This window comes from Humulus lupulus, chromosome 6 (assembly GCF_963169125.1).
Source record: "Humulus lupulus chromosome 6, drHumLupu1.1, whole genome shotgun sequence".
Taxonomy (NCBI): domain Eukaryota; kingdom Viridiplantae; phylum Streptophyta; class Magnoliopsida; order Rosales; family Cannabaceae; genus Humulus; species Humulus lupulus.
In genome coordinates, this window is record NC_084798.1 from 171,872,071 (window position 1) to 171,881,815 (window position 9,745).

A 9,745-nucleotide genomic window follows, 5' to 3' on the forward strand; every position below is an offset into this window, starting at 1 on the left:
CATGTTCACCATAGTGTGTTTAGAGAGAAAATAAACAAATGAGAGAAAGCTTAATACTCTCATAGAAAGCACAAAACTTTCGACACATAATTTCGTCAAGTGTATTTAAGGAGATAATTAAATAATGATGAACAAGTGAAAGAGAAGACGTGTTTTTTACATTACTTAGTTATTAAAATCCACCTAGTCAATGACTCACTTTTATTGAATGTTTTGAGTTACAACTATGAAGTTATTTTCTCATAGTATTAATACAATGATTTGTACGTGAAAAATAAATGACAATGACCAGTCATATTTATAGAGGACTTGGTTCAAATGCTTCTCCTATAGAAGTAAGGGAAGTTGCATTTTTTACTTTAAAATATAAAATAACAAATAATATTTTAACTATAATATCTAAATAATCCCTTAAAAAGTGCAAAGAACGCCCTAGACTAATACTTACAAAACATTCGCATAACATAGTTTATAAAAGAATACCATTCATTATCAAAGTCTCAGGGGGACTTGTTTAAAAACATGCAAGTTGGCGCCATAAGTTTTAAAATAAAACATAGATGTAAAGAACGCCCTAGACTAATACTTACAAAATATTCGCATTACATAGCTTATAAAAGAATACCATCCATTATTAAAGTCTCAGGGGGACTTATTTAAAATCATGCAAGTTGGCGCCATAAGTTTAAAATAAAACATAGATTTTTTATGCAAAGTTCAAAGAAAACCAATTAAGTTAAATAACAGAGTCCCACTGATAATTTAGGAAAAGTCCCTTAAAACAAAACATAATTTAAATGGCGTTCTACGTTGATCGTTTTATCGTCCATAGGATTGCCCCACGCCATACACCCCATGATGAAGAACTCCTCACGTCACCACGCGTGCCATAGAGAAATCCTATTTGCTACCTGGAAGGAAAGTAAGGGGGTGAGCTAAAAGCCCAGTAAGGAAGTACAAGCAAATAAGCAAGTAAGAAAACAACAAACAACCAAACACTAACGTTCATCTAAAACATCATGGTCTATCATAACATAATCGTAACATTTCATCATATCATAACATAAATGTGACATATCAACATATCATAACATAAATGTGACATATCATCATATCATAACATAAAAGTGACATATAAACATATCATAATATAAATGTGACATATCATCATATCATAACATAAAAGTGACATATCATCATATCACAAACATACAGCATACATGATGAGCATGGAACGCTAGTTCTCCATGTCACCCTATGAGGTAAACAGGAGATCACTGGTCCTTGAATAACCTCGGCGCGTCCGCCCTAGGAGTCACGTCTCAATGTCCTTAGTAACTCGTACGATGTATCTGACATCGAAATCTGTTTGATGTATCTAACATCACATTCTGTTTGATGTATCTAACATCCATACACATATCACATTCAACAGATCATCACATTAAGGCATTCATAATTTCATAACAGTTCATTCATATAACAGTCTTACCATTCATAGCATAAAATCATAAAATCTATCTAACTTCCTTACCTCAGGTCCAAGCTAAGAATTTCACAATCTTTTCAACGAGCCTATATCATAATCAAAATAACGTTTCTTAGGTTCATAAAATTACTATTTTGCCCTTCCATACAACTCATGTGTGCATGGGCCATGCACTCATGAATACAGTTACACTAAAACATGCAATTATCGCCAAAAGAATAATGCCCATTCTACCCATTTTACTAACATGATTGCTTTATAAAAATTACATAGTTGAATAATAATCATGATTTTGGACGTAAAAGTTGATTTGCATGTAACATGCATACGTGGGAACGTTGCGTAATAAAGACGTTTTCAAAAACGATAATTCTACATTTCTTACTTTTATTGTTTGAAAATCAATAGACATATTACATGCTTTCTTAAAATTTCTAAGTTGATTAAATTTCTCAAAACTTTATTTTATTTTAGCTCAAAATAAAATATGTGACATTTTCATTAAATAAATATTAATTTACCAAGAATTAACCAACAAGCTTGGATTTAATTAAAATACCTATTTTAACATGTTTCTTTAGAAAAATATATTTTAAGTGTGGAAAAATACATTTTGATTTAATTTATTTAAGACTTAGTTTCTAAGTAGTAAAAACTCATATGTGACAATTTAATAATAATTGTTAACCTTTTTAAAACAAACTTTCAGCCGCTATTTATTTTACTCAAAAATCACAAATAAATAGAGTTTAAATATTTTTCTCAATCAAAATAAAGAAAAATCATTATTTATCAAAGTATGCATTCATACCATTAAAAAATCATTTTTCAATATTACCATAACTTAGGAAAAATAATTTATTCCAAAAAATTAATCAAATTCATTTTTAGTGAGACTTACTTCACATTTTATTACAAAATTCCAGCAACCATTTTTTTATCATTAAAATCACCATATTCAATTTATAAACTCATTTTTTTTCTCAAAATTCAATAAAAATTCTGTAGGAAATTAATTGGGTAAAATATCATAACATGAGACTTAAAATCCTCTTTTAATTTCATAAAAATTAACACATTCATCAAGAACATTATTTATGCATGCAACTCATATTTTTATCAACTTTTACCCAATTATTTTGAAAAAAAACAGCAAGCTTAATTCTTTGTAAAACTCAACTTTTGTCTCAAAAATTACATAAAATCATTCATGCCTATAATCTCATTATGCTCTTATAATATGCATGATTCCACTAACATAATCACATGAATCCTTTTAAAATCATTTGTTGCAATTCTATGAAAACCAACAAAACATTAACAATAAAAATAGCATATAGTAAATTTATAAGCACCATATTCACATATGCCTTATATTAACCTAGCATATTTCTATCATTATCTTCATGCATCTCATAATTTAATCATTCAAAATATAACATGCATCTAACAAAATTTCATGATCAAAATATCAAGATTACCACTTGTTCTCTTACCCATATATCATAGATCCTAAAACATGGATCAAACATATTGTAAAATCACACAACATATCAAGAACACCCTTGGGTGTACCTAGGCCGAAATCACCTTACAAGTGTTCATAGATTATAACAATTTTTTTATGCATAGCAAAATCAACATCACAACCCTTAAACACAAATCATGCCCTCACAAAAATCCAAATCCTATACATCAATCCTACCCAAAATCAACCATTAGCACCATTAGCAAAACCTCATATACAACCCACCAAAAACAATATAAGGCTAAGGAAAAGACCATTACCTCTCTTGATTGTAGAATCAAGAACACAAAAGATCAATACCACAAACTCCACACCCTTGTTCAAGCCTAGGGTTTTTTTTTTTTTTTTTATAAATAAATTACTCAATTAAATCTAAAATAAGGAAACCTAAACTGTGTAGAAAATCTACACATGTGCACCATGCTACCATGCACTAGCACACACTAAATTACTAGGGTGCATTACTATCTATCATGCACCTTAGTGCATTCCACCATAGCTCACATAAATACCTCATTTGTCACACTTAAATAAAATGTAACACTAATAGTAAGATAACATGTTACACAATTAATCACTTATTAAATTAATTAACCAAAACATTTCTAACAATTAAATAAAATAACAAACAATCAAATAAAACAAATAAACAATTAAATAAAATAACAACACTTAAATAAAACAATTCATCACACTTAACATTTAAATCAAATAAAGCACAAAATTTAAATAATCTAAAAAAAAAATAAAAAATTTGGTGCACTACAATAGATTTTTATGCAAAGTTCAAATAAACCAAAAATTAAATAACTGAGTCCCACTGATAATTTAGGAAAGTCTCTTAAAAACAAAACATAATTTAAATGGCGTTCTACGTTGATCGTTTTTCCGTCCATAGGATTACCCCACGCCATACACCCAATGATGAAAGAACTCCTCACGTCACCACGCGTGCCATAGAGAAATCCTATTTGCTACCTAGAAGGAAAGTAAGGGGGGTGAGCTAAAAGCCCAGTAAGGAAGTACAAACAAATAAGCATGTAAGAATACAACAAAAGCAAACACTAACGTTCATCTAAAACATCATGGTATATCATAACATAATCGTAACATATCATCATATCATAACATAATTGTAACATATCATCATATCATAACATAATCGTAACATATCATCATATCATAACATAATCATAGCATATCATCATATCATAACATAATCGTGACATATCATCGTATCACAAACATACAGCATACATGATGAGCATGGATCGCTAGTTGTCCATGTCACCCTATGAGGTAAACAGGAGATCACTGGTCCTTGAATAACATCGGTGCGTCCGCTCTAGGAGTTACGTCTCAATGTCCTTAGTAACTCGTTCGATGTATCTGACATCGTAATCTGTTTGATGTATCTAACATCGTAATCTGTTTGATGTATCTGACATCGTAACTGGTTTGATGTATCTAACATCCATACACATATCACATTCAACATATCATCACGTTATGGCATTCATAATTCATAACAATTTATTCACACAACAGTCTTACCATTCATAGCATAAAATCATAGAATCTATCTAACTTCCTTACCTCAGGTCCAAGCTAAGAATTTCACAATCTTTCAACGAGCCTATATCATAATCAAAATAACATTTCTTAGGTTCATAAAATTACTATTTTGCCCTTCCATACAACTCATGTGTGCATGGGCCATGCACTCATGATAACAGTTACACAAAACATGCAATTATCGCCAAAATAGAATAATGCTCGTTTTACCCATTTTACTAGCATGATCGTTTTATAAAAACCACATAGTTGAATAATAAACATAATTTTGGACGTAAAAGTGGATTTGCATGTAACATGCATACGTGGGAACATTGCGTAATAAAGACGTTTTCAAAAACGATAATTCTACATTTCTTACTTTTATTGTTTTAAAATCAATAGTCATATTACATGCTTTATCTTTCTTAAAAATTTCTAAGTTGATTAAATTTCTCAAAACTTTATTTCATTTTATAAAATTATTTTATTTTAGCTCAAAAATAAAATATGTGACATCTTCATTAATAAATCTCAAATTACAAAGAATTAACCAAAAAGCTTGGATTTAATTAAAATGCCTATTCTTAATATGTTTCTTTAGAAAAATAAATTTTATCATTGTGTTACATAAATGATGTGAAAAATATATTTTTAAGTGTGGAAAAATATATTTTTATTTAAATTATTTAAGACTTAGTTTTATGTAACAAAATCCATATGTGACAATTAAATAACAATTTTTAACCTTTTTAAAATAAACTTTCAGCCACCATTTATATTTTCTAAAAAATCACAAATAAATAGAATCTAAATATTTTTCTCAATCAAAATAAAGGAAAAATCATAACTTATCAAAATATGCATTCATACCATTAAAAATACCATTTTTCAATATTACTATAACTTAGGAAAAATAATTTATTCCAAAAACTCCTCAAATTCATTTTAGTGAAACTCACTTCATATTTTCTTACAAAAATTCCAGCAACTATTTTTATCATTAAAATCACCATAATCAATTTAAAAGCTCATATTTTTCTAAAAATTCAATAAAAATTCTGTAGGTAAATAATTGAGTAAAATATCATTTTAATGGGACTTAAAATCCCCTTTTTAATTTCATAAATTAACATAACATCAAGAACATTACTTATGCATGCAATTCATCTTTTTATCAACTTTTTCCCAATTATTTACAAAAAAAACAGCAAGCTTAATTCCTCATGAAACTCAACTTTTATCCCAAAAATTACATAAAATCATACATGTCCAAAATCTCATCATACTCTTATTATATGCATGATTCTAATATCACTAACATATTCACATGAAATCCAACAAAACACTAACAATAACAATAACATATATTAATTCATAAGCACCATATTCACATATGCCTTATATTAACCTAACATGTTTCTATCATTATTTTCATGCATCTTATAATTTATTCATTCACAATATAACATGCATCCTATCAAAATTTCATGGATCCAAATATCAAGATTACCAATTATCAACTTACCCATATTACATAGGTCCTAAAACATGGATCTAATATATTGAAAATCACACAACATCAAACAAAAATATCAAGAACATCCTTGGGTATGCCTAGGCCGAAATCTCCACATATGCATTCATAAATTATCACTAATCATTATTCATAGAAAGATCAACACCAAAACCCTTTTATACACTAAACCATAATATCCTTCATGCAAGATCAAACAACTCATAATCAACAAGATATCAAGAACACAAAGTACCCATTTTTCTACCCAAAACATGAATCCCCTTTTTAACCATAATCCCTCAAATAATCTATTCATCAAAACCATCACAAAATTTAGAAAGGATTTCAATACCTCTTCTTGATAGAAAATCAAGAATCAAAACCAACCAAGAGTCCAATAATCCTCCTTGCTCAAACCCTAGGGGTTGTATATTTGAATGATCAAGATGAAGAAGAAGATGAACAAGGTTAGAGACAACCCAATAATAATACTAGATTAATCATAAGGAAAAATAACCAAAAACCTTACCCTAGCTTGAACCCCTTTTTCTTCTTCTTCTTCCTTTCTTTCTTCTCCTCCTTCTCTCTCTAGGTCACGCCCTCTCTCTCTCTCTCTCTCTCTTCTCTCTATATTTCAGCAGCCCAAGAGCATAATGCTCTTCCATTTTTCCCCATTCCCTCTTTATCCTAATTTTCCCATAATGACACAATAAAAGAAAAAGGTAACTTTCCTATTCTCTTCATATTTTCTCTTAATTCCTCTTTATTTTTCTTTTATTATAAAGGATAGGAGTCAAATGATAGTTTCCCAAATGGTCTATCCTCATCCAATTAAATCTCATTCTCTCAAAAGAAAAATGGAAAAAAAATCAAACAAATCCCCTAATATCCTTCACGCCACCTACATGCCCTTTTCCTTCCATTATATTTATTTTCCTATCAATTAAATAAAACTACACAAAAATATCAAATAAAAGGCAATTATAAAATGTGTAGAAAATCCACACATGTGCACCTTATTACCATGTACTAGCACACACTAAAACACTAGAGTGCATCACTATCTTCCATGCACCTTAGTGCACTCAACCATAGCTCACATAATTACCTCAATTGTCACACTTATTTAAAATGTAACACTAGTAGTAAAATAAACATGTTACACAATTATTCACTTATTAAATAAATTAACCAAACAATTCTAACAATTAAATAAAATAATAAACAATCAAATAAAACAAATAATCAACCAAATAAAATAACAACACTTAAATAAAACAATTCATCACACTTAACATTTAAATAAAATAAATCACAAAACTTTAAATAATCTAAAAAAAAAAATTTGGTGCACTACAAAAAGTGGAATCGTATAATAATTCAAATACGATATTTATTTAAATTATGGTTATATATTAGGTGCATTCGAGCAAATGATCTTGAATGATAACTATTTGTTTAACATCTTCCAACCTAATACTGTAATGCCCTAATTTCCCATAAATTATTGAGAACACAGCGTTGGATCATAATCATAAACATTGCTCTATTATTGAATGAAACTTAAAAAAAAATATGGATCCATGGTTTTACAACAATAAAATAACTATCTTTAACATATTAAAATGAGCAAAATTTAAATAAAACTTTAAAAGAAAACATTCTTTAATAAATAAATAAATAGGCCCACTTGATCTTCCTCGACTATATGGTCCCCACGAGTACATCACGAAGCTCCTCCCACTCGCCACCAACCTTTTCTATCTTTAATTACCTGAAATGACAATATTATAACGGGTGAGCTTCTAAGTCCAGTAAGGAAAATACAAACATGAGTTAGTCATATAATCATTTAATCAACATATCATAAATTTCACAAGAGTCATAACAAAACTTATTTATACTAATCATACAACATCATAAAACCCTAGGTCATATCATATCCTAAGGCATAATCATAAATCATAATCAAGTCATAATCATAAATCATCATCTAAGTCATAATCATAAATCACAAATTATAGGTCATAAGTTATAATCATAACTATAGGTCATTGATCATAATAAAAAGTTAGATATAATAAAAAAGATAAGTGCTTATATAGGGGTGACAATTAAGCCCTGACATAAGTCCATCATACACCGGACATCAACTTAGATCTGTCATAAAATTTTGGCATCCGAGCCTACCAGACATAAGTCCATCATACATCATTGGACACCTTAGGTCCAGACACACTTACCCCTTTATTGTTCCTGAAATGTTAGGTCATACAAAAGATAAACTAGATCATAAACTAAACTACCTAATTTTTCTTACCAAAAATCGGAATATTGGAGACAAGAACAGGATTGGAAACTCCTAAAACAAAACATAAAGAAACCATAAGTCCTCTAGAGAAAAGAAGATGAATAGAAGATCTAAACCATTGGATTAAAGACTTACCAAAAACCTTAAGTTTCAAAGAAATTGAACACCTAACCAAAAGTCATTATAACGAGTTAGGATTTGGAAGAAAATGAAAAGAATAAGAGGAACTATAATGAACTAAACTTGAGGATAAAGAATACCTTAGATAGATTAGAACTTCGATCTACACCTCAATATCGAAAACTCACTCTATCTTACTTCCCAAGTGTTTATAAAAGCTTTAGATTTGAAAGTTTTAACCCCAAAACCCTAGTGTATCTCTCTAGAATGAACTTACCAGCTTGGAGGCTCTAAACTGTGCTTGAAAGATGATGAAAAATGGCTGAGTGAAGGGTCCTATTTATAGAGTTCAATGAGTGAAACTAACTCCTTTTAAAATGAATAAATAAATGATTAAAAATACATTTTTCTCTCTATAGATGCCCAAAACTCGGTCAAAAACGTTCATGAACAAGTCAAAGTTGTTGAGGGCTGTTTCTAGTTTCAGATTCCACGAAAATTAAAAAATGTTCACTGGAGCCGATATATCGCCTGCACCATAAGCCCGAGGGTCCGTGGTTTCGTTTGTGCGAATTCGACGTATTTTTCGTATCAATCATAGGCGATATATTGGCCCCTATAGCTGCGATATATCAGCATAAGCTGATATTTCAAACACGTTTTTGCACACTTTCAACACACTTGAATTTGTTTAAATCACTTTGACTAAGTAAAATGTGATCCTAACAGCAGAGGGAAGGTTCTAGACTTTCTAGACTTATTCATGATTATTTAATTCATCAAAAACCTTAAATCTTTAATAAACATATATATGACAAATGTCACATTCTTAATTATTCTGTCTATTCCTTAGGTTATAATAAATAATATTCTTAGGGCTATCTTCATTAATCAAACCTTAAATAAAATTAATATTTATAAACCATAGGCTAAATTTCCTAATAAGGCTTAGGACCTTGATTAGGAGTCCGGGAGGGCCATATGGATCCACTTTTCATTATAAGGGCATTTTGGTAATTTGGCCCATTGAGGGCATATTTGTATATTTTCATGCATGTTGGTGAATTATGAATGAGGCCACATTATAATGTGGATTTGTTCGAGCTATTCGGCATGAGACAATCTTTGAATGGAAGTTAGCAGTTTGGTCATAACTGAGTTAATTTCCAAGCTCGGGGTGAGTCTCAGGATAATTTGATGATTAGTACATTACCAGGAATTATA

General features: G+C 29.6%; 1 long non-coding RNA gene across 1 annotated transcript; it reads right to left on the reverse strand.

Annotated features, from left to right (window-relative positions):
* Positions 1–686: 686 nt before the first annotated feature.
* LOC133784313 (uncharacterized) lies at positions 687–3,343 on the reverse strand. Its single transcript, XR_009871268.1, has 3 exons — positions 3,278–3,343; positions 1,535–1,575; positions 687–911 (listed from the first exon to the last, which is right to left on the reverse strand). It is a non-coding gene; the product is annotated as an uncharacterized LOC133784313 (long non-coding RNA).
* Positions 3,344–9,745: the final 6,402 nt, after the last annotated feature.